Raw genomic sequence first — 27,586 nt, 5'->3', positions numbered from 1 at the left:
AGAAAAGGGAGAGAAAGATAGAGGCAAGTACTGATCAACAGCTGCCATTGAGGCTGCAGATCAGACTCTGCCTCTTTCTCTGGGTCTTAGCCCCCTGGGCAGTCAATATTGGGTCTCCAGGCTGCAGCGGGCAGTCAGTGCTGGGTCGCCATGGCAACCCAATGCTGACTGAAGGACTTTGGGGTTGGTCAGCCTTCAGTCACAATGGGTCATTAGAACCCTGGGCTTTTATATATTAGGATGATGCCATTTATGAAAGTTAACATATGTATATGTGTACATACATAATGAGCCACGTAAAAGGATGGTCATCCTAGTGTTTCTTTCAAGGGTGGCAGGATTTTAGATGTTTCTAACTTCTTTCTCCATCCTACTGCCGGGGTCCAACCCCAGCAGGTCCAGGAGTCCCCAAAGTTGTGGACGGAGTCAGGGAAGAAGGAATGACACGGAGACAGCGTTCAGTTGATCAGCAGGCTAGCCAGGATCTCTAGCCAGGATCTCCAGCCAAGTTCTGGTCTGGATCTCCAGGGAAGTTCTGGTTAGGATCTCCAGCCAGGTTCTGTGTCCATGTTCTCTTGCTAGGTTCTCCAGGTTCTCCAGCCAGGTTCTGTAGCCATGTTCCCTCGCTAGGTTCTCCAGCCAGGTTCTCCAGGTTCTCCAGCCAGGTTCAGTCACCAGGTTCTAGTCAGGTTCTCTTGCCATGTTCTATCCAGGTTCTGTCTCTAGGTTCTGTCTCTAGGTTCTTCAGCCAGGTTCTCTCGCTAGGTTCTGTCTCCGAGTTGTTACATCTTCCAAAGTTTTGTTTTTATTCTTTTTTGGGGTGTGTTTTCTTTTTCAAATCGGTCTCCTCTGAACTGTATGTTAACTATTCATTCCTTTTTACATTCCAGGTTAAGACAGGCTTTCCGTGTTTGTTTTTAATTCCCCTATTCCTCCCAGAATATGCCTATTTCTTAACTCAGTATATTTTATTTCTTTACTTCTAAGCTCTATTTATTTAAAATTAACCTTACCTCTCTAGAATCCTAGCCTCCATTTTGCCTTTCTAGGTAGTAATCCTGGTGTTTTTCTTGCTACAAAGATGTTTGAATACTATATTTCACAAGACCTTAGATAACCAAACAATCTCAATGTCGTGAGGTTGCCATGGCCTTTGACCACATTTAAACTAGTAGCAACACTTTAAAAGCCTTTACTCATCTTTAATTCAGGCCCCCCTGAGCCCTCAGCCTCAAACCCTCCAACCCCATCAATGTTTTATTGAATATAAATTAAAGGCTGTTTTCAAACTCTTAATTGTAAAGCACTGCTTTGAATTTTCATAATGACTGAGACCAAATTTAGCTCCTGGGCATTGCTTAGGCTGTCCCCAGTCAGAGAGAGGTGAGGGCTGTTTAAACCTATAATCTTACTTTCAATCTACACTCTATAATTTTCTGGAATGACAGCTCTGACAAGAAAATGCCTGGAAAGACCAACCTCTGGGTCTCACAACTCTGCAAAAGATGCTTGTTGGCATATTTTAACAAAATGGCCCAATTGGGGCAATTTTCCATATAAATTAGATACCCTCATGTTTTGCTGCAGCTTTTTCAAATGAGGGCATCTGTGTATTATCTAACCCTCACCTTTCACTTCATTGGCATGGGTCTCCAAATCATAGAACACCAGAGGCAAAGAAATACTTTGTCCAAATTCAACTGCATGTATAGTAGAGGTCTGTTGCCTACTGAGCTCCAGCATGGGAGAGCTTTAGTGAGAAACTTTCTTGAAGAGAACCAAATGGACTCTAGCTGGGATGAGTTCAAATCATTTCAAGCCAAACTGCTCAGCACAAGGAACTGGCAGTCTTGACTAATTCATGACTCAGCACAGGTAGCAGCTACATAGTTTAACAAAGAGTTAAGGTGACCCATGTTACAAAGAAAGAGAGTGAATAGCAAAGCCCTAAAAAGCCTCTCCTCCTACCACATTGTATAAATCTGTCCCTAACAGACATGCCAAGATTCTAAAAATTCCTGCCATAGGAATTACTCTCTTAGGTCAAAGATATTGAATCTTTGTTAAAATTTAACTGGGCAAGCCGGAAGAGGTAACTCAAACCATTACAAAAAGACTTATGATCCTAAAGAGATTTGTTTGCTATACTAGTCAGATTTCCTAGAAAAAACTAATAACATAACCTCATTTGTAAAAATGTGTTATAATCTATACCATATTACTTTATATGTTCACTAGAGGCCCAGTGCACAAAATTCGTACACGTGGTGGGGGGTACCTCAGCCTGGCCTGCACCCTCTCCAATCCAGGACCCCTAGGGGGATGTCCAACTGCCTCTTGCAATCCGGGACCGCTAGCTCCTAACCACTTGCCTGCATGCCTGATCACCCCTAGCCACCTCTGCCTGCCTGATCACCCCTAACCACCTCTGCCTGCCTGCCTGATAGCCCCTAACTGCTCCCTGCTGGCCTGATTGCCCCTAACCACCTCTGCCTCACCCCACACCTGGGACCTGGGATTCCCTCCCTCTGGCTGGCCACAGGCACCCAGGACCCAGGCCTGCTTCGCCTGGGCTGACCCTAGCCACAGGGGACTGTGAGGCAGGCAGCTTGCCCCTCTCCTGGGTCACAGGTGCAGGTGCTGGTGCCTGGGACTGAGGGGCAGGTGGCTTGTCCCTCTCCCAGTCCGCAGGCACAGCTGCTGGTGCCTGAGACCACAGGGACCATGGCGCGTGTGGATTGTCCCTCTCCAGGGCCTCAGGCACAGGTGCAGCCGCTGGCACCCGGGACTGTGGGGCGTGCAGCTTGTCCCTCTCCCGGGCTGCAGGTGCATCCGCTGGTGCCCAGGACCACAGGTTGGGTGGCTTGTCCCTCTCCTGGGTTGTAGCCTGGCTGGTCCCCATTCCTCTCTCATGAGCTTGTTTGTGCCTGGCTGGTCCCCATTCCTCTATCCCCAGTGTTGAGTGTATGAGCCATTATAGGCATGATGGCATGAGGATATGATGACCATTTGCATATTAGCTCTTTATTATGTAGGATACCATGCAAATGATATAAATAAGATGGACATATTATTGTCCTTTTTATTTGGTAAGAAAGTTGAGACTCAAAAAGGTAAGGTGACTCTACCCAGCTATCATTAAGAGTGGGTTAAAGGACAGAGAAAATCTGATCAGAGAGAAGGGATCTAGAAAGATCCTTAACACAGGGGAGAAGCTAGAGTAGAGCTTGCAGCGCAGGTTGAGGGGGAGATGGATGTGTAGACAAAGTTGACTAACTTTTCCTACTCCACAACTTTGCAGAAGGTTGCCTCTGTCAGTGGCCTTAGAGTATACATATCAACATTAAAGGATCTTTCTAAAACACAGCATAGCATTGGGTCTGCCAGTGTCCAAAAGTAAGATAACACAAATCTACCCTACTAAGAATTAAACAACTTGGGTTATGGTGCTGGCTCCACTAATTACTAGCTGCATGACCATTTGTGATTTTTCCACCTATCTCTTTGAAAACTGGCAAAATAAAAGTAGCCATAGTCAATTTAAAAGACCAAAGGACTTGGAAGAAGACAACTGAAGTTTCTTTCAAGATTCAAGAAAAGCATTCACTATATGCCAGGCACTAATATAGTCTCTGGGGATATACAGGTGAATGTGACAGGTAAGTACCTTGTTCATATTGAACTTGCATTCTGTTGGCAGAGAAGAAAGATAATAATCAAAACAAATAAGCAAATAATGTGAGATATATTTAGTAATGATGTGTGCTATGCAGAAAATAGGTTTTTAAGTTCTGACTGTAAAACCTGGGACCAGTGACTTCTCTTCTCTGAGCTTCAATCTCCTCATCTTTACAAGAATGTTAATAGCTCATGCCAAGCCAACTGCGCAAATTTGTTGTAAGGATCAAATAAAGAATGAATTGGGCCCTGGCAAGTTGTTCAGTGGTTAGAGCTTTGGTCCAGGAACCAAAGGGTCTCAGGTTCGATTCTTGGTCAAGGGCACATAATTCGGTTGCAGGTTCCCCAGACTCAGTAGGGGCAAGTGCAGGAGGCAACCAATCCATGTGTCTCTCTCACATTGATGTTTCTTTCTCCCTCTTTCCCCCTTCCTCCCTCCTTTCTATTCTCTCTGAAAATCAATGAAAAGAAAATACCCTTGGGTGAGGAATAAAAAAAAAAAGAATGAGTTGGAAAGCTCAATGCATAATGCAAATTATTTGCATAATCTTACCAGAGAGAAAGGAAAATGGTCTGACCACAGCACTGCTGTGAGTAAGCAAAGAATAATAGCAAATAAAAGATCAATCAATACAGACCAAAATGTTCTCTAGTTGGTAACTGGAGTTCAGTGTTAGAAAAAAAAAATGAGACTTATGCCAAATCAGAGAAAATTCTAATTTTACATATTTGGTTTTTACTGATGGAATTGGGAGGACATGCAAAAGCTAAAATTAATACAATATTAGTGAGTGGTCTCAAAGCCTCCAACTAATAAAGGTCAAAGCCTTCTTGATTTCTTTAAAGCAAATACATATAATGCAAACTCTCAAACTGAATATTCCCTACCCCTGCTGGAAGCAGAGAACTGAGCCTGGATAAAAGGAGCCAGAGACACAGACAAGTGTCAAGGTGTACAGATGGAGGTTGGTATCATAGACTTATGCTTTGTAAGAGAGGCTGTAGTCCACAAGCTAGGTGCCAACTAGAAAAAGGAAACACCAGAAACAAACTTTCTGGCCTATCCTGCTGGGACATTATGCCAGAAACTTAGCAACTTGTTAGAAGACAAGTTATTTAAGTTTTATTTGTCTCACTTCTATAAATAACCTCCTATTGCATTGGTTTTCAACCTTGGTTACACATTACAATCATATGGTATATTTTATTTTTTAATTTTTTAAAAAATCTTTAATTTCTTTATTGGTTAAGGTATTACAAATGTGTCCTCATCCCCCCCCCCCCCGCCCCGATGATCGTATAGTGGTTAGTACTCTGCATTGTGTCATATGGTATATTTTAAAAGATGCCAATGCCTACACTCAGATATTTGGTTTTAATTAGTCTATGGAATGATCAAGGCGTTGTTATTCTTTTAGGCTGTTCGTGGGATTCTAATGTGCAGCCAGGTTGAAAACAACTGTATCTACAACTGTTTGAATGGGCACCTTTGATTTGAACAGCATTTTTCACTACTTGTGTTTTTTAGTTTTTCTAATTGCTAATGGTATCCAATAAGTCACAATAAAAAGATAGAAAAAAGGGGGGCATTTCACATTTACACATCAAAAGTCCCTTAAACTCTCTCCTCTGTGCCTCTGTGATTCCACCCCTGCAATTTGTATCTATCAGAACATGCATCCCATGTGTCAATTATCACTAGAATCTGAGTACAGTATTTCTCCACCCAAGATCAGAAATGTGACTTAGCTGTCCCTTGTCTCCTGCCCTGTGCCAACAGGAGTCCCATGTAGTAAGTACTTTCAGAAGGGATTTGCTTAAGGTCACAATGCTAATTAGTGGCAGAGATGGGATTTGAACCTAGGTTTCCAACTCCTGGTTTAATACAATTTTTACTATCCTATGCAAGTGTTGCCAGTGATGCCAATGCCAAGGAATGTGAACACCAAGATGTATTCTGCTTATTCCGGAACAAGTCTCTATCCATTGTCACATTTCCTCAGACGCTCTGTACCTGTTTGTCAAAATACATCTCTGATTAACAACAGCAGCAATTAAAACCTTCATGCAAAGGCAGCAATGAATGAAAATGTTGCTAAGTATTGCCCATCTCAGGATTAGTTATATAATCAACTAAATTCCCCAAAGCAGCAAACAATCCAAGCCATGACTCTAAAGTGACAGAAATGCAGGAATAAAATGAAGCATAGAAGAGATGTTTGGGGAGCAGGAAGTTATTTTTCTTGGTTTCCCTTTACTCCTGTTATTCATGAAGCCAGTCTGATTAGCAATAATTTTAAAGGTAGCTAGTTTAAAGACAGCAATATTTTTGTCATTATTATATCCTGGGGACTCTATGGGTCACATATCTAACATCTTCAGAAGTACTGTGAACTGTTCTTTGGTCATCTGAGAGTTTCTTCATTACCTTTCCTGAAGTGGCCATCTGGTACTAAGAAGGCATTTCTAACCATATTTATTACTCTTGAACTCAGTTGATCCATCCAGCTGATTACAATTTTATATTATGCAAGATTTGATGCTTTAGGGGCCTCTTGGCCCAGGAATTTCTAATTGGCATCTGCTGAGATTGACATTCTATTACCTGCAGGAGCACATGTATCTAAATAATCTACATGCGTTGATGTAAACTGGGAATCAAGGACTGGCTCTGGCATTTGAGTACATTAAAAACATGCACTGCTTGGGATTTTGTTCAGAGACCATAGCAAACAATAGGAGGTTCACAAGCACATATTCTCCATCCCTACCCAACACTTGAACATTGCAGTGAAACATTCTAACAACCTAGAGAAATGCACAATTTTGTAACTATCCAAAAGATTAAAATACATGAAGTAAAATATTGTCTAAATCAGTTATATAATTCTGAAACATTAATTCAACCTCTACTTTTTCTGTAACTATATAAACACATTCCTTTGATTAGTTCTTATGCACCTTGTTTGTTATTATTGAAAAGTAAACTATAAATATTACAGCATGGAAAAGTCTATTACCATGACAGAATGTATTTATTTGTCTCACTTCTATAAATAACCTCCTATTGCATTGGTTTTCAACCTTGGTTACACATTACAATCATATGGCAATCCCATCTCTGCCAATGTAACTGTGATTAGGGGGAGCACAATCTCTGTTCAAAGGTGAAATGTCCTCTATAGACAATATTCAACTGTTCCCAACAAAATTATGCGCCGTGCCTGAGCATAACCAACTAAGTCATTCTCTCTCTCTCTCTCTCTCTCTCTCTCTCTCTCTCTCACACACACACACACACACACACACACACACACACACTCCACACTCACATGCACAGCTAAGGGAACAATCCTAAAGAACAAAGATTAAAATGTGTAGGGAGTGGCTATAGGATTAAGCCTCGGACTGACCTGTGGCAGGGCCACAAACAAGTCCCAGCCTGGAGGGCAGAACTCTCCTAGCATAATTAAGCCTGACCTTGTATCCCTCCCTAATTCCTTCCTAAGTAGCTAATGGGCTGTGAGAGGTGCAGCAAGTGTTGCCAAAATAAGAACATTTGTATACATGTTAATCTACCCTTGTTTTAATGAGACTATAAAATAAAGCATCAGCTTTCAGGATGGATCTTTCTGTGTGCTCATCCAGGCATGGGAGATTGGCAAAGCCCCAGCTGTATTCTCTTTGTCTGTCTTCTTTAACCTTCACTGCCCCTCCTCAGGTTCACCATTGACAGTGCTGGAGAAGTGCATGTGGCACCCAATGTGGGGCCTGAGTACAGGGGAACTACAATTGCAAGGTGAAAGGATGCTCCAGTGAAGCACATGCAGAAAGCAAAAGGTAAGGTAAGGAGCGCAGTTTAGTAATAGCTAGGTATAAAACATGGGAAAAAGGGATCTCTAAAACAATGCAAATTCTTAAATTTCTTAAGGTGTCAAAAGATACTCTCTTTACTCAAGAAAAACGAGTGCCCTTGTCATCTTTAACTATGTGGCTTTTAACAGGGCCTGAAATTTCCACCATTAGTAAAATTTTAAGACAATGATTCTCATCTTATTTGAGACCAAGCGACATATTGAAATCTGTGTGTGGGGAAGGCATGATAAAACAATCGTTTGAGAAAATACATCTCTGAGATTAAATATACATATATATAATACATAGTGATTAAGAGCATGAGGTCTGTAATATGGCTGCCTGAGCTAATACCAGAGTCAACATCACTTGAAATTTTCATGAATTCCTTTAAATCCTCTCCTGTCTAGCCTCTACCCTCACAACTTCATAAAACTGCTTGTCAAGGTCAAGAATGATCACAATGTTGCTAAATCCAAGGATAAATTGTTAGTCCCCACCTTATTTGATTATCAGCAGTATTCACCACTATATTTTTCCAACTTGAAATATATTCTCTGCTGGACTTCAGCCCAACACACACTCTTGGCATTCTTCTACTTCACTTACCTCTACTTCTTATTTTCCCTCTTTGGCTCTTCTTCCTCTTCCCAATTTTTGTATGCTTAAATGCCCCAGGTCTCAGTTCTGAAATTCTTTTCTCTTCTTCTAAACTCAAATTTACTGATCTCATTCAGTCTTGTAGTACCAATCATTGATGTCTGATGTCTCCCAAATTTATAATTCTAGCCAGTGCACACACACACCCATAAATCATATATATATATATATATATATATATATATATATATATATATATGCAACAACTTCCTTAACATCTCTCACTTGACTGTCTGATAGACCTCTAAAATCTAACATATCTAAAACAACACTCCATCTCTTCCCTCTCAAACCTACTCCTCCTACCATCTCCCTCATCTCAACTATTGGCAAACTCCCTTTCAATTGCTCGGGCTAAAAACTTTGGTGTCATATTTTACTCCTATTTCCTTTCATATCCAAATCTATTTGGTTAGAAAATCCCACTTGCCTACCTTCATAATAGGTCCAAAATTCAACCACTTCTCGAGACTTCTACCACCATCACCCAGGTCTAAGCCACCATCATTTCTTACATGAATTATTTATAACTAGAGTCCTGGTGCACGAATTCATGAGAAGGTGGGTTCCCTCAGCGTGACCTGTGGGGATTGGGCCGAAACCAGCAGTCCAATGCCACCTGCTGCTCCTGCTTGCTGCTCCCGCTCATTCTGGCCCATTGCACCTGCTGCAGGCTCACACCAAGTCAGTCCTGATCGGGAGAGGCTCACGCTGCTATAGCAGTGCTCGCCAGCTGTGAGCCCTGTGTCTGATGCCTGTCCCAAGAGGGGTAGGGCGGTGGGACATCCTTGCTGGCCGGGGATCCGGATCCATCCCACTGACGTTCGCACCAGTTGTTGGGAGCCACCTGGCAGCTGTTTTTATATTATTTCTTCCTTGTGGGGTGTCTAGGGAGGGGAAGCAGCTGCAGTGCCTGAGGCTGACTTCCAGGAGGCTGGCTGTGCTGTCAGGATCATGTGGCGGCACCAGTCTGTTGGTGCTTGGCCCATTCTCCAGAGATTGGACCTGCAGGACTACTGAGGGAGTGAGTGGCTGCCACCAGGCTGATGGGCTGCTGGGATGGGTCAGTCAGCTGAGCAGCACTCCCACTGTGGGGGTGTACTGACCACCGGGGGCAGCTCCTACATTGAGTGTCTGCCCACTGGTGGTCAGTAAATGTCATAGCGATAGGTCGATCGGTCATTCAGTTGTTCGATCGCTTAGGCTTTTATATATAGAGACTAGAGGCCCAGTGGGTGAGATTTGTGCACTGGGGGGGTCCCTCAGCCTGGCCTGCACCCTCTTGCAGTCTGGAACCCCTCAGGGGATTTCTGCCTGCTGGCTTAGGCCCAATCCCACAATCCGGGACCCCTGGCTCCTAACCGCTCACCTGCCTGCCTGCCTGATTGCCCCTAAGCACCTCTGCCTGCCTACCTGATCACCGCCTAACCTGGGGGATTGGGCCTAGGCTGGTAGTCAGACATCCTTCTCGCAATCCAGGGCTTTCGCAGTCCAGGACCCCTGGCTCCTTACCACCTGCCTGCAGTGGAGGTAGGAGAGGCTCCCACCACTGCCGCTGCACTTACCAGCTGTGAGCCCAGCTTCTGGCTGAGTGGCACTCCCCCTGTAGGAGCACACTGACCATCAGGGGCAGCTCCTGCATTGAGTGTCTGCCCCCTGGTGGTCAGTGTGCATCATAGCGATGGGTTGTCCCGCCATTCAGTCCATTTGCATATTAGGATTTTATTATATAGGATAGCCTCTTAACTTATCTTCCCACTTTTGTCACTGCCCCTCACAGTCTGTTCTCAGCACAGCAATTAGGGATCCCATCAAAATATAAGTCAGATCATATCCCTCCTCAGCTCAAAATCCTAAAATGGCTTCCTCTCTCACACAGTAAAAGCTAAAATATTTATAATGGTCTACAAAGAGCCATTTTCCCCTACTGTTATTCTTTTGACCTCATCAACTATTCTCCATCTGACTCACTCCACTCACTTCTTGATGCACTGAGCATGATTCCACATCAGCTTCCTGATACTTTTTGCTCATGCCACCGTGAAACTTCTTACACCCATATCTATATAATGGTAACCCCTCTCTTCAACTCCTTCAGGTTTTTTCAACTATAATTATCAGCTCTGCCTTATTTAATACTATAATGATACCCTCCACCCCAGCCTTTGATATGCTTCCTTCAATTATTTTCCTCTGACAAATGATAAATTTGATTTTTTCTGTTTATTTTTTTATCTTCGAGATGTATACACTAGAATGTAAGCTAAATTAGGGCAAAACTACCATCTTCTTTGTTCACTACCATATCCCCAACACCTAGAATTTTTTCTGTAACTTAGAAAATGTTTACTGTGTATTCAGTGGATGAATAAATGGCCTTTGGTAAGTTATATAAACTCTTGCCATAGTTGAGTCACCTGTAAAATATAGAGAACACTGCCTCATAAAATTGCTGTAAGGATTAGATAAGTTCGTTTACATAAGGCACTTGGCAAAATGCCTAGCACACAATAAGCACTCAATATTTGTAGCTATTAGTATTATTGTTATTCATCAAGATGATACGAATGGATACAGGAAAGGAGGAAGAGGAAAGACATGTGTCAGGAACTTTGCAATCTAAGCTCCTGGTGTCTAATGAGCAGAGGGGAGATGGAATGGGAGACACAGTGTAATCAAGTGTCATCGGAGACTTTAAGAAATGTGTGAGACTTGCACAAAGAAAGTACATTATATAATTCAATCTACCTTAACATGTTCATGAGTTTGTCTTTGAGCCTAATTTTCCTTTTGGGTTCCAGCAGCAAAGCCTTCTGATTAAGTACCCTGGCTGTTCCTATGGTTGAGCTGTGGTTCCTAATGATGCTGACACCCAGGAACCAAGCAAAGGGCTTCTTGGTCTAGCTCTCTATAAATCACCAAAGAAATGCCACATGCTAATTTCTGAATATAGTTAGGAGAAATTTCTATAAGAAAAACAGGAATAATTTTCAAACAACAAAAAGTTATTAGAGTCCAGGAGGAGTAAAATTTTAAGAATTTATAAAGATGTGAGTGATAGCCTTTTTGAGGCATTCTGCCTTCCTTAAGTTCAGAGTTGGAATAAAGCCTTAAATTGAGATTTTCAATTCCAAAACTGAATCTATTATCATATTGTGACGAAAACACTTTGGGGTGATTTTCCTCTACCTACTAAAGGGCAAGCATGACCTGAGCTAAGCACTGAGTACTTCATCACAATTTTAAAAGTAGTGTTTAGAAAGAATACACTGTGGTGAATACATTGAGATATCATAAGATCCCCTATAAGGTCACCAGGTAAGCAACTGAGACCAGTTAGAGGTGCTAGCTGAAGCTGAGGAAAATTTATACTTGATAGTCAAGAAAGGAGATGATGAGTATCAGTTGCAGCCCTGAGGTCATCTGCATTTGTAGGGGCTGTAATTCTTCCCACTAACTTTCCTTTTCTAAGTTCCTTCCAGAAAGAGAGGTCTAGAGAATCCTGGAAAATCTACAACAAAAACATATTTGAAGAACTGGATCTAAGTAATACAAGGGTAGACTGTGATAAACACTGCAACGCACTGCTCAGATTGCTTTCCAATCAAGTATCTATTGTTCCAGTTGCTAAAGCAACTTTGGCAGACAATCTTCAGTGATTAGCCCCTTCAGAGCATTCCAGGCAGAGGAAACCATAAGTGCAAAGGTATCAACATATAAATTAGATAGGCATGTTCTTGAAAATAAAAGAAGTTCAATGTCACTAGAAAGAGGATAAAGTAAAGAGGATAAAGTAGTAAGAGATGAAGCTAGAGAGGTGGTCAGGGGTAAGATGTTTGGGTTTCATTCTATGTATATCAGGAAGTTAGAGTATCTCAAGCAGGAAAGTGACATTTCTGATTCATAAATTTAAAAGATAACTCTAGCTATTATAAAGAGAAAAAAATTACAAGGAAGAATGAAAATGGGAAAATCAATGAGAAGGTTATTGCACAAGTCCAGGGTTAAGGAAAATGGTGGCTTGGATTGGGTGACAAGAATGGAGGTGAAATATATAGATTCTGGATATATTTAGAGCTACAGCAACAAGGCTTGCTGATGAACTAATATAAGGGGTAAGGGAGGGCTTAGAAAGTATTTCTGAGTTTGAACTTAAGACACTGAATTGCAGCTCATCCGTCTTTTGCCTTTGTTGAACACCTTCTATGTATTACAGGTAAACACTATGATGATTGTTGAAGAGGTCAAATCAATGAATCACGCACAGCCCAACATTCATAGAGTCCAGAGACAAGTTATAGGACACATTGACACATAGCTGTAAGGTGATTTAGGGAATGGTAAATACTAAAGACATATAATTTTTAATTGTTCTCTACTTGTTTCATCATATTAATCATGTCCAGTGGTTCTCAACCTGTCAGTCACAAACAATGAAAATACATCCTGCATATCAGATATTTACATTACGATTCATAACAGTAGCAAAATTACAGTTATGAAGTAGCATCGAAAATAATTTTATGGTTGAGGGTCACAACATGAGGAACTGTACTAAAGGGTCACGGCATTAGGAAGGTTGAGAACCACTGCACCCATATTTATACTTGCTACTAATATAGAGCCAAGCAATTACTTGGTACTAAGGAAATACATGGTAGCTTCTGGTTAATCCAGCAACTCTCTCCAGGATATTATGAATGCCCATTCTTTAAAGAATTGAGATAATTATTTTATATTTGCCATGAAATGGTTTACGAATCTCAGTGCCAGATTTGTGGTGTGTCTAAAAGTGGAGGAAATGGATGTTTTGTCTTAATCGACTGATGAGAGCCTATTCATAAAAGGCCTCAGATAGTTTATTGTTGACCATGGCAGAGACTAGTTCTTCCCTGATAGCCTTTCTTCACTTCCTTCTTAGAAATATCTCTAGTTTTTAGCTGAAGACATGACCATTATGAAGAAAGACTATTATTTTCCAGACTCCCTTGCAGTTACTAGTAGATATAGTCTCATGGCTGAGTTATGGCCAACAGGATGAGAATAAAAAAGTCCTCTCACTCTCTTTCTGTTTCCAGCTGGCTACAAAGTATTCATAATATCTATAGCTGAAGCAATCCTTTTGGACTAAGAGGTAAGAAGTCAAGTGTTGATAATGTCAGAGACAGAGCACAACACAGAAAGAGACTATTTCCTGGATGATCACAAAGCAACTAGAATGTTTATCATCTCATTAAATCTAGACTAGAAAGAAGTACAAATTTGGTCATGTTCAAACATCTATTATTTTGGGTTTTCTGTGTCTTGAAGCAAATCTCAATCCCAATACAGTGAACATACAACCATTTCAGTTAAAACAAATTAAGTGGCTTGTGTATTAAAATTTTATAGCTTTCCCTAACTGGTTTGGCTCAGTGGATAGAGCATCTGCCTGTGGACTGAAGGGTCCCAGGTTCGATTCTGGTCAAGGGCATGTACCTTGGTTGCGGGCACATCCCCAATAAGGGGCGTGCAGGAGGCAGCTGATCAATGATTCTCTCTCATCGATGTTTCTAACTCTCTATCCCTCTCCCTTCCTCTCTGTAAAAAATCAATAAAATATATTTTAAAAATGTATAGCTTAAGAGTGAGAATAGATAAATGTCTACTGGAAAAAGTGATCTGAAAAATAATAGTCCTTTTTTTTAAATATATTTTATTGATTTTTTACAGAGAGGAAGGGAGAGAGATAGAGAGTTAGAAACATCGATGAGAGAGAATCATTGATCAGCTGCCTCCTGCACATCTCCCACTGGGGATGTGCCCGCAACCCAGGTACATGCCCTTGACCGGAATCGAACCTGGGACCTTTCAGTCCGCAGGCCGACGCTCTATCCACTGAGCCAAACCGGTTTCGGCAAATAATAGTCCTTTTAACATTTCTATTACAATCAGAACTCTCATGGTCATTCCCAGAAATCCTGAGCCTACCAAAAGTTCCTATTGCCTCCCCCAAAAGGTAGCAGAGTGTAGAGTTAAGAGAATAAGTGACAGGAATGGGACCATGAGGTATATAAACTTTCTCCCCAGAGAAACAACCATAACTGGTAACAATTATAAAAGGGCAACCATTTAATGTCTTTGGAAAGTGTTCTAAGGCCATTAAGTCAAAGGAGAAATATTTATTCAAGACAATCTACTAAAGTTCAGTAGGAATAGCAAGTCTGTGGCACTTGAGCCATGACCCACTCTCTCTGCACCCTCCCCCACACTCAATGGAAGTTCTACTCCTGGTGAGTGCAGCAAGAAACACAGAGCTCCTCCTCCCCTATTTCCACTTTAGGTCTACAGTTTCTCCACAGGAGTAGCACTATTTCAACATTTTGCACACCTCCCCCATCTCCAGATCTATGTTGCAGCAGCACTATTCTGGGAAGTATAGCTGAAGGATCTGAGACTTCCTTCCTCCAATCATCCCACACTCATAGGATGGAAGCTCTATTCCAGGCATGACTGGCAGAGAATACTGGCCTCTGATTACCCTCACTCCATATTGCTCAAAGAGCCAGGACAAAAGAGACAAGCGAAGATGACCAAAGGCTACATCTATTGCCCGGTGCTTCATTCACAAAGCAGGAGTACCACTCTAAGACCAGGTAGGCTACTGTCCTAACTCTGAGCTCCAGAACATTGGCACAGAAGTTTTTCCCATGGGGGAAAGAGACGCTTTAAGAGGGGCCTATGTGGTTCTCCCCAAGTGGAGATCTCTATTTAGAATAGAGCATGGAAAAATTTAAGCCTACGTATGCTGTCAAAAACAAGGGATGTTATTGCCATAAGCAATTAAGAGAAAGCTGGTAATTCCCTAAGAACAAGTTAAACCATAGGGTAGATAGCCATTTAACAGAGTGAACCACGGAAAGAAAGAGTTAAGCAGAGTCCTATTGAGGTCAGAACAAGCCCCCAAAATGCATCTAAGACTATCTCTGCAAATGAGCCCAAACTTAATTAGATCATATGGTACAATTTATTCACATGCCAGTTTATCGAAAACAATTCTGCAGTCAGGTGGCATTCCTTGAGTGTAATGGCTGAGTGTGATACCTACAGAAGCAGGCAGATCAACATAGATCAAGGAAAAAACATACCAAAATGATTGAATGCAGCAAAAACATTTTTTAGAGGAAAATGTACAGTCTACATTAAAACAGAAGAAAATTCAAAATCCATAACCCAACTTTACATCTTAAACATCTAGAAAAATAAGAGCACACTAAATCCAAAGGTAGGAGAAAAAAATAAAGACTTGAGCAGAGATAAACAATATAAAGAAAAAAATGAAATAAAAAGTTGCCTTTTCAAAAGAAATCAACAAACTTTTAGCTAGACTTACAGAGGAAAAAAAAGTGACACACAAATAACTAAAATCAGGAGTGAAAGTGGAAACACTATTCCTGATACTACAGAGATAAAAATAATTAAGAGAATACTATGAACAAATGCACACCAACAAGTTATATAACCTAGAAAAAATGGACACATTTCTTCAAACACACAAATTACCTAAGCTGACTGAAGAAGAAATGGAAAATCTCAACAGGCCTATAACAAGTAAAGAGATAGAATCAGTAATCAAAAACCTCTCAAGAAAGAAAAGTCCTGGACCAAATGGGTTCATAGGTAACCCTAACAAACATTTAATGAAGAATTAACACCAATCTTTCTCAAATTCTTTCAGAAATTTAACTGAAGGGAAGGAAACCTTTTGTAAAACTTATTCTATGAGGCCACCTTTACAGAGACAGATTAAAGCAACACAAGTAAAAATAATCGACTTGCCTTAGCCGATGTCAACCTGGGGACTGAAGGATCCCAGGTTCAATTCTGGTCAAGTACACATACCCGGGGTTATGGGCTGGATCCTCAGTGGAAACATTCAGGAGGCAGCCGATCAGTGATTCTCTCATTGATGTTTCTCTCTCTCTCTTTCCCCCTTCCTCTCTGAAATCAATAAAAAAATATTTTTAAAAAATAAACTAATTTTTATGTATTGATATTGTATGCTGAGTGTATTCTGCAACTATGCTGAATTTATTACCTCTAATAGCTTTCTTGTGGATTGTTTAGGATTTTCTATATGTAGAATAATGTCATTTGCAAATAGAGATACTTCTACGTGTTTTTTTTTTATCTTCACCAGAGGATATTTTTTCCATTGAATTTTAGTTACAGTCATCAATTTCTACATCTATAAAATGGGTATACTGACAGTACATATTTCTCAGTGCATAATTATGAAGTTTAAATGGGCTAGTAAAGGACTTCACAGAATATCTGGAACAGAGCAAGTCCTAAATAAAAACTATGTATTATTGTAAAGAAATATAATTTCTTATTCTAAGAGATAATGAATTCATAATAACAAGGGCCAGCCTGAAAACAGCCATCAGCCCCTCACCTGGGCTGGCCAAACCTCCATGGGGTAAGGGTCCCCACTGGGGGGGGGGGGGCTTGACCAGCCTGAAAACAGCCATCAGCCACTCACCCATGCTGAAGGACACCCCAGTGGGGACCCCCACCCTGAAGGGGGTGTGACCAGCCTGCAAACACCCATCAGCCCCTCACCCAGGCTGGCCAGGCATCCCAACGGGACCCCCACCCTGATCCAGGACACCCTTCAGGGCAAACCAGCTGGCCCCCACCCATGCACCACGCCTCTATCCTATATAATAAAAGGGTAATATGCAAATTGACCCTAACAGCAGAAGGACTGGGAATGACTGGTCACTATGACACACACTGACCACCAGGGGCCAGATGCTCAATGCAGGAGCTGCCCCCTGGTGGTCAGTGTGCTCCCACAGTGGGAGCTCTGCTCAGCCACAAGCCAGGCTGATGGCTGCCAGTACAGTGGTGGTGGTGGGAGCTTCTACGCCTCCTCAGCAGCACTAAGGATGTCAGACTGCAGCTAAGCCTGCTCCCTGCTGGCAAGTGGACATCCCCCAAGGGCTCCACTATTGACAAAGAAGTTAATGGTTAAAAAAAAAAAAAAAAGATTAGTGTGTATGTGTATCCTCTTCCTCCTATCTATCTACATAAAGAGGAAATATGCAAATTAGGCCAGGATGCCATAATGGGTCATGACCAGACAGGAGGTGGTTGAGTGCGCAGGTGAGGCCTGGAGCGGAAATGGAGACAGAGACAGGGGGCCGGCGAGCAGCTGTGCCCCAGCTTGGGCTGTCCTCCTGTAGGGAGAGCAGACAGGGACAGGGACAGGGGGGCAGCCCACAGCCTCTGCAGCTGAGCGCAGGCCTGGAGAGGAGATGGTGGGCCCGCTTCCCGTGGAAGCGGTGCGGCTCCCTCTCGCCTCCCCCAGAATTGGCATGGGTCCCTCCTGGCTCCCACGGAAGTAGTGTGGCTCCCTCCCGGCTCCTGTGGGCACTGATGGCTCGCTTTCACCTCCTGAAGAATCAGCACAGGTCCCTCCGAGCTCCCATGGAAGCACCATGGCCCGCGCTGAGGTTCCCGCTGGCTACCACAGAAGCGGTGGGCTGCCTACTGCACGCGATATCGCACGATAGGCTACTAGACTATAATGTCTTCAAATACTACAATCTTAACTCCTGTATCTTTTAAACAGCAATCACCCCTCTAGTAACAGACTCTATTTAAGGACTTGATTGTGGAGGATACTCAGTCAAATGGAGAAACTTAACCCCAGCACTTAGGTAGTTCCTGACACTAAAATGGAGCTCTAAGGTTGAACATGACTGTCATATGGCATAGAGGACTGAGCAAGAGCAAAAGCTTTTAGTTTCAGACCACTGTTGTTGCACGACCTTGGAAAATGTCCTTATGCTTTCTGAATTCCAGATTCCACATTTGTATAATCAGGATAATACATGCCACCCTTCTCCCAGGGCATTTATAAAGGGAAGCACTGACCCATTTGGGCCCCAATAAATAGTTGTTTTTAGACAAATATTTTGGAAATAATTTCAACCAAAAGAGAGAAAGAAAACAGAATTTGTAAGTAACATTGAAAAATGCTACTAATCAAAACCTTCCATGCTTTCCTTCTTCTCACACCCCAGCATTCGGGTTAATAGAGGTTTCCTTATCACAGGTGCAGGAAAGAGTGAAAACAGTTCGGAAGCAGCTGGCTTCTCTCAAATGACTCATGTAAAAATGGAATACCACTTCCAGCAGCTATTATAACTCCACTCTCCTGTTTTCCAAACCTCAGTTTGCAATCAGTGTTAAAAACATAGTCATCATTCCCTTAAAGCAGCTCTTTGTGGATTCTTCAGTCATTTCTCATGTATTCAGGAGGGACTGAGCCAATCAGACATTAGTTGGGCTCCAGGATTCTTCCCTGATCTGCTCTTGGCTCCCTTAGCTTCTAGACAAGATGGTAGACAAGGAAATAAAAGGTGTAAACTAAAAATAGGAAAATGTGAACTGTTATTCAACAGTTGCAAGTAAAGATTTATAGTTACAGTCAACCCTCAATAAAATGGAATCTGCTTTTTTTAAAAAATATATATTTTATTGATTTTTTTTACAGAGAGGAAGGGAGAGAGATAGAGAGTTAGAAACATCGATGAGAGAGAAACATCAATCAGCTGCCTCCTGCACACCTCCTACTGGGGATATGCCCGCAACCCAGGTACATGCCCTTGACCGGAATCAAACCTGGGACCCTTCAGTCCGCAGGCCGACGCTCTATCCACTAAGCCAAACAGGTTTTGGCTGGAATCTGCTTTGAAGGATTAATTTCTCCTTATTATCCATGATTCATTAGTGTGGTTAGTAAAAAAATGATAACACATCTCCTCCTCCTTTCTAACATGAGTCTGGAGGTACATAATATTTAGCTATGCATATGAGATAAGAAGAAACTAACAGAAAACTAAGGGTGAGTGGTGAAGGAGCTGGCTTTACTACAAAAAAAATACAATTACTGAAGGTTCCTCAACCAAGAAACTATTGTATATATCCAAGAGTGATATTTTAAGTTGCTTAAAGTATCACTAGCCTCCAGTCTGAGACAAAGGTACCATCTCTTCCTAAGAATTTAATCAATGTGTTCTTCTATCATGGGATACTGAAATTTGATAAATTAAAAACTGAGGGAATATGTGATACTATCAGGAGAGACAGCAGATGAAATAGCATCTCTAATCTCAACTTTGTCTCAGCATTATCTTAAAGAACATATTTTAAGAGTTCTTACTGAAGTTTGCTCTCCTCATAGAAACAAGAATTCTTTATTTAACAAAACTATGCTTCCAAGATAGTGATAAAATATTTTGCCTGAATCCAAAAGGGCAAAAAAAGAAAAAATCCTAGAAGTGATTATGGGCCATACCAAGGTCTACCCTGTGATATTAAAAAGATCAAAATATGTTCCATTTTCTGTTTTACAAGATTATGTCACTTTATAATCCTATCTCCCTCCATTTCAGAGTAATTGTTTAGGGAAAATGTTGGGATGACAGGAGGTTCAGTCAATCAGCCAAGAGACTAAGATAGACACTTTCCCTTCTCCTGGGGGTGGGGGTGAGGCAGAGATGTGGGATTTCAGTACTCTCTCAGACATAAAGATTAAGTCTCTTGGGTTTTCCAGGTTAAGTCAGGAGGCAAAGGGCAGAACACACAAGAGTGGCCACTTGAAAGGAGAGCATTAGCCATAAGCCACAGAAAAGAGGTTTTTCTGAGTAGTGGTCCAAATAAAATAGATTTGAAACAATAATTAGAACTCAATAAATGGTGTATGTGTGTACAAAAGAGACCACTTTCTTCTAGAACTAACTTTTAGAGTTGAAGGAGTAAAGTTAATAATAGCTAACAAAATATATTTACAAAGTTTTCCCTAATAACCATCTCTCAGAAAGTCTGTTTTTAAATATTTTTTATTGATTTCAGAGAGGGAGGGAGGGAGGGAGGGAGGGAGAGAGAGAGAGAGAGAGAGATCAATGATTAGAGAGAGTCACTGATTGGCTGCCTCCTGCACAACCCCCACTGGGGACCACACCCACAACCCAGGCATTTGCCCTGACCTGGAACTGAGCCATGACTGCACAGTCCATAGGTCGATTCTCAACCACTGAGCCACAACAACTGGGCTTTCAGAAAGTCTTATTTCCCCAAATATATTGTAGTCACAATAAAACACTTTATAAGGAACTTTGCTTCATTAAATAATAACTATTTATTAAAATTCTCCCTTACAATGAGCCAAAATCTACTTTCCCTACAACTTTCATTTTCAACCTTAGCCCTTCAGTCCAAAAGAGAGCAAGCCTAATCCCACTTCCTCATGTGATGCTCAAACATAAAACTCCCTTATGTCCATACATCTTCTCTCTGTAGATAAAACAACCTTAATTCTTTCAAACATTTTTTGCATGACATGGTTTGTAGAGACTACATATCATTTTTATTTTGCTCCATAAGGACTTCCTTAAAAATTAAAGTTCATATTATTTAAGAGGTTCTTGTGTTAATAAAAAGAGTATTTAAATTAAAAAAAGGACACAGACATTTTGATTTCTGCCTCAAGCCTTATTAATCATATTACTTATACTACCTAGTTGTAGAATATTGTTTGAAAATTACAGTGCTGGTTACTAAAAGTAAATAAAATGTTGAAACAATAAAAGCTACTGAAATGTTGAAACAAAAACTACAGTCTTAGGGGGAAAGTTTTCTGACATCACATAACCTTCTCACAAAAGTCAATGCTCTAAATTTCTATTATTAAAGATCAGTTTGATATTAACTTTAAAAAGCCAAGACAACCTTTTCATCAAACAGAGGCAATATAGTGTAGTTGTTAAGAATACAACCTGGGCACAAATCCCAGTTCTACCACTTGCAAGTGGTTTTTAGCCTTGAGAAAGTTACTTAACTTGCCTGCTTTACTTCTTGGTTAAAATTAGGATAATGCCTATTTTGTGGGTTGTTTTGAGGATTAAGTGAAATAATATGTAGTGTTGACAACAATATCTGGCACAAAGTAATTACTATATATTTTCTATTATTATAATTCCAACAAAATTTTACTAGAAAGCGAAATTTATGCATAAAAATAGTCCTGACTATACCACAACACCCCCAAGCCTTATTCCATTGAGGCTCAGAGCAGTACAACTTGAAATCCACATTAATGATTTCACCTTAAGAACAGTATCATCAGAAACTTCAAGTGAAATGTAAGTTATCTACTACTAATGCCCCAGAATGAGTTATTTCATCTTGGAAGGATCAGTCACCTTGGAAATTACAGAGCAGGACTCTATGAAGGAAGACAAAGAACAAAGAGTTTGCTGTTGTGCTTTTTTTTTTTTTTTTTAAATAAAGGCAAAAGAAAGAATACATGGAACATGGCCAACCAGCAAGACAGAACAGGTCTGGGGAGAAGTACTATGGGGATATAATGCTGCAGATGACAATGGTGATAACTAATGGTCATTCAGCGTTTACAATGTGTCCAGCCTGACAACAAACCTATGGGGTTTTCAACCAAAAAACAAAACAGACAAACAGGTTTAGGCTGTAATAAAGAATAAAAAGCAAAGATATTCAAGATGGCAGCAGAATAGGTAGAATTATAACTGAAATACAGAACAACCACCTTGAATAACCAACTGAGGACTAGCTGAAGAGAAGTCTTATAACAAAGGATTTATAGAAGAAGCCACATTGAGACTGATACAAAGGGCAGAGACATGAAAATGTCTGGCCACATTCCCATAGGCTGCGACTAAGATTCCAGAGGGTCATCTCAGCAGCAATGGTTCCCCCCTGAGGAGTGTGGGATCTGAATACCAAGCTGGACTCCACAGTACAGAACACCAGAGCCAGGAAGAGTCACCTACATAACATTGGGCTGTGAAAAAAAACAGCAGGGATTCTGTCCACCAGGGAGGGATGGGATATGCTAAAGACACAGGCACTCTCCTAAAGGGTCAAAATTTCATTCCCAGCCACTCACACTGGACACTGACAGAGGGAAGACCGAGCAGACTAAAGTCACATGAGGAAACATTGTGCTGTGGCTCTGAGGAAAGAGTTGAAGGGATAGCCACCATGACCCTTGTATGGAGTCCCCTGCCACACCACAGACATCATCTTCCTTGGATGGAACACTCCCCACTATGACATCAGCCTGGAAGAATGCAATAGCCCCACCCTCTGGGCTCCATGTTGTCCCCTACTATGGAATTAGCACCCTGTGGAGGAATCAGCTTCCTGGATAGGTGTCTAGAGGTCTGGAAAGACTCAGGGGGTGCCAGTGACTGGTGACTGCATTGTGTGGCTTTGGAGTGGGGGACATTCCCTCCACTTTCCTGTGAAACGTACAGTCATTCCCCCTTATGAGAGATTTACTAGCCTTACTCTCTGGGATGCTCACAACCCAACCCTCCTGATACATGTGGGCTCTGCGCTTCTGAGGTCTTGGAAGATATTGGAACAGACTGAGTGGTGTGACTGTGGGACAGGAGCCATTCCCCACACTTTCCCCCAGGCCTCACCAGCACTCCCCCCGATCACAGGAGATCCATTATTACTACCCTCCCAACTCCTAGTGGCCCCTTCCTGCTGAGATAGGTCACTGGGAAGAATCTGGGGCAAACTGAGTTTGTGTGGCTCTAGGACAGAGGCCATTTTTCCTTTGCATGCCCAAGCAATGCAGAGCCATCCCTTCACAAGGCCAAATCTTGGTCTACTGGGGCCTGATAACTCTTCTAAACTCACCCTAAAGACTCCCTGATACCCTTTCACACCACAAAGGTGTGTGAGCACACAGAAGGTGGTAGCTAGACTAGTTATACCCAGGGACATTTATTGAGTGGCCTCAAACCCAGCATAGGCATCACGTTTGAACCTATATTGATCTGATGAACACCACTTGTCCCTACCTGGTGACTCACTTAGAAACTACCTCATGCAAATCAAGCACTGCCAGAGGCTCTTTCAGTCACTGAGTCCAACAGCCAGAAGGCAAGCAGTCAGGAAGAAGCAAATCTCAGGGTGATTTGGGACTTCTGTTGACCTAGCCCTGGTCCCAGTACTGGTAAAAGCAGGCTCTGTTGCATAGCTTGGTCCTTCCTGCATACATTCAGACCCAGCAGAAACAACTACTAACTGTGGATCACTTTGTAGCTCCAAACAGGTTTCTCAGAGCCAGTCACAGGCAGTGTCTGATATAGTGGTACTTTGGTTCTCGAACTTAATTCATTCTAGAAGGTTGTTTGAGAAGTGAGTTGTTTGAAAACTGAATCATTTTCCCAATAGAAAATATTCACAACACAATTTCCTGAAATGTTAGCCGCATGAGGTTTAGCAGTAAACTGACTCACACTAGCATATTCTCTCCCTTGTTCATTGCCTAAGAGACACATGACTGATCATACAAGTATCAGCATGAAGGGGTGTCAGATCATGAACTGAAGTTTTGTTCAACAACAGACACATTTTTTCCATTAACCACTTGGTCGAGGATTGAATTGTTTGAGATGGGAGACATTCAAGAACCAAGATTTGACTACATTGGCTTGCACCAAAAGGAACACACCCAATGGCCAGCTTCAGAAAATATCAGTGCAGGATGAAATAAGCTTTGCAAGCAGCATATCCAAAGGGAGCTTTTGGCAGGCACCAGACACTGCTGAGGCAAATTCCACTTCATGTGGTCAGCATCTGCACAGCAACCTGTAAAATGTGGTTAGGGTTGCTCCTCACAGTCAGCCAGCCTGAGGGTGGACCCAACATACAATCAAACCAAGAGTTATCAAGACTCAATTAAAATAAAAGGTCCACATAACACACGTAAGGGACATACCTGGAGCACCCAGCTCAGGTAATCAAGGATATTGTGCCAATGGGTCCCACAAGACAACTACTACATAAGGCCACCCTACCAAGACTGAGAGTCAGAGTAGATCTATGTAATACATTGAATCAAGCACAAAGAAAGAGCCAAAATTAGGGGGAAAGAAGAAAAAAAATGCCCCAAGTGAAACAACAGGAGCAATCTCTAGTAAAAGAGCTAAATAAAATGGAGCAAGCAATTTATAACATATAAAGGTTTATTTGTTTTTAAATGTTACTAAGGATGCTCAAGGAATGTAGTAAAAATTGTACAAAATTTAGTGAGAAAAACATGAAAAATGACATAAAAACCATAATAAAGGACCAGTCAGAAATGAAGAATACACTGGAAGAAATAAACAATAGTTTGGATGAAGCAGAAGATCAAATCAGCATTTGAAAGACAAGGTGGCATAAAAAAACAATCAGAACATCAAAAAGAAAAATTGGAATTTTTAAAAATGAGGGTAGTTTAATGGACCTTTGGGACAACATGAAGTGTAAGAACATCTGCATCATAGAGGTACCACAAGGGGAATAAAGAGTGCAAGGGATTGAGAACAGATTTGAAGAAATATTAACTGAATATTTCCCTAACCTGGTGGAGGAAAAAGACACACAAGTCCAAGAGGTACAGAAAGTCCCAAACAAGATGAATCCAAAGAGATCCACACAAAGACATCATAATTAAAATGGCAAAGGTTAAAGACAAAGAGAGAATCTTAAAAGCAGCAAGACAAAGACAGATAGTTACCTACAAAGAGGCTCCTATAAGAATGACAGGTGATTTCTCATCAAAAACATTTCAGGCCAGAAGAGTTTGGCATGAAATACTTAAAATGATGAAAAGCAAGGACCCCAAAACCAAGACTAATTTACCCAGCAAGATTATCATTTACAGTTGAAGGAGAAATAGAGAGCTTCCCAGACAAGAAAAAGCTAAAGGAGGTTGTTACCACCAAAACAATATTACAAGAAATGTTAAAAGAACTTCATTAAAAGTTAGAGGAGGAATAAAAGAAGAGGGGGAAAAAAGAAACAAGAATATGATTAAAAGAATAAAATAGGCACAAATACATACTTATCAATAATCACTATAAATGTAAAAGGCATAAATGCTCCTATCAAAATATATAGGGTCAATGAATGGATAAGAAGACAATACCCATACACACACTGTCTGTAAGAGACTCACCTCAGAATAAAAGATACACACAAAGTAAAAGGATGGAAAAATATATTTCATGCAAGTAGAATAAGAAAACTTTGAGCAGCAATACTTATATCTGACAAAATAGACTTTACAACAAAGGCTATAATAAGAGAAAAGGGACACTATATAATGATAAAGGGAGTAAACAAGATAATATAATCCTTATAAACATTTATTCCCCTCTTGGAGAAGCACCTAAATACATAAAGTAAATCTTTATGGACATAGAAGATCAGTAGTAATACAGTGATAGCAGTAGATTTTAACATGCATCTGAGATCAATGAATAGGTCTTTCAGACAGAAAATCAACAAAAAAACAGTGTCCTTAAATGACACACTAGATCAGATGGATCTAATTGATTTCTTCAGAGCATATTTTACCCCAAAGCAACAAAATGTACATTCTGTCCAAGTGCACATGGAACTCTTTATAGGATAGACCACATGTTAGGACACAGAACAAGTCTCACTAAATTTAAGAAGACTGAAATCATATCAAGTATCTTCACTGACTATAATGCTATGAAACTTGAAATCAATCACAAGAGAAAAACCAAAAAAACACACAAAGACAAGGAGGCTGAATAACATGTTACTAAACAATGAAAGGAATAACAATTGGATCAAGGAAGAAATCAAATGATACCCTAAAATGAATGACAATGAGAACACAACAACCAAAACTCTATGGAACACAGTGAAATCAGTCCTAATGTGGAAATTCATAGCATTACAGGCCTACCTCAAGAAACAAGAAATATCTAAAATAAACAATCTAACTATACACTTAAAGGAGCTTTAAAAAGGTAAACAAACACAGACCAAAGTGATTAGAAAAAAGAAATTATTAAAGGTCAGAAATAAACTGAATAGCCTGGCCCGTGTGGGTCAGTGGTTGAACGTTGACCTATGAACCAGGATGTTATGGTTTGATTCCCGATCAGGGCACAGGCCCAGTTGAGGGCTCAATCCCCAGTAGGGGGTTTGCAGGAGGCAGCCAATCAATGATTTTCTCTCATTATTGATGTTTCTATCTCTCTACCCTCTCCCTTCCTCTCTGAAATCAATAAAAAAATATTTTTAAAAGACTTTTAAAAAAACAACATGATCATATCAATAGATTCAGAAAAAACAAACATTTGATAAAATCTAGCACATATTATTATTGCCGTGATCCGGTCCATCCTTGCTGTTTCAAGGGACCTGGCATATATGGCATACTGTTCTTAATATGTTTGCTCCCCTTAGCGCTGTGTGTTTTAACCAAGGTCACATCTCCGAGAAAGGTTGTTTCCCCAGGTAGGAATTTTTCCCTGAAGTCAGGGAGGGGATGAAACTCCTTAACTAAGTGCCAGGTGGGTAATTAATCACTTTAACTACAAACAATCATGCTTAAGCTACATAATCTTTACTCCCTGGAATGGAGATAAGATACGCCCTAACCTTTGTAATAGAGATTGATAGGATTGAATCAACTGGTATAAATACAGATGTAAGGAGACAGAGAGAGGAGACAGAACCTAGGCACAGAACCTACACAGAACCTACAGACAGAAGAACTTCGCTGGAGAGAACATGGCAAAAGATCCTGGACTGAACCTGACTACAGAAATTGGCAAGAGAACCTGACTAGAACCTGGTGACTGAACCTGGCTGGAGAACCTGGACAGAACCTGACTGGAGAACCAAGTGAGGGAACATGGCTACAGAGACTGGCTGGAGAACCTGGAGAACCTAACAAGAGAACATGGACACAGAACCTGGCTAGAGATCCTAACCAGAACTTCGCTGGAGATCCTGACCAGAACTTGGCTAGAGATCCTGGCTAGGCTGCTGATCAACTGAACGCTGCCTCCGTGTCATTCCTTCTTCGCCGACTCCGTCCACACCTTTGGGGACCCCTGGACCCGCTGGGGTTGGACCCCGGCATATTATGATAAAAAATCTCAGCAAAGTGGGAATAGAGGGAATATACCTTCATGTAATAAAGACCATATATGACAAACCCACAGCCAATATCACATTCAATGGGCAAAAACTTAAGGTGTTTCCCTTAAAATTGGGAACATGACATGAATGTTCACTTTCACCACTCTCATTCAACACTAGAGGCCCAATGCACAAAATTAGTTCATGGGTAGTGTCCCGAGGCCTGGCCAGCGACTAGGGCCGATTGGGGCCTTCCAGCTGCTGGCCAGGGCCTTCCTTCTGGCTGCCAGCTGGAGCCTCCCTTCCCCATCTGCTGGCGCCAGCCAAGGCCTTTCTTCATTCCACGCTGCCCCCTGGTGGTCAGTGTATGTCATAGCGAGCAATAGAACTC

Source organism: Myotis nattereri, assembly GCF_964212035.1.
Source record: "Myotis nattereri genome assembly, chromosome: X".
Taxonomy (NCBI): domain Eukaryota; kingdom Metazoa; phylum Chordata; class Mammalia; order Chiroptera; family Vespertilionidae; genus Myotis; species Myotis nattereri.
This window is presented reverse-complemented; position numbering follows the sequence as displayed.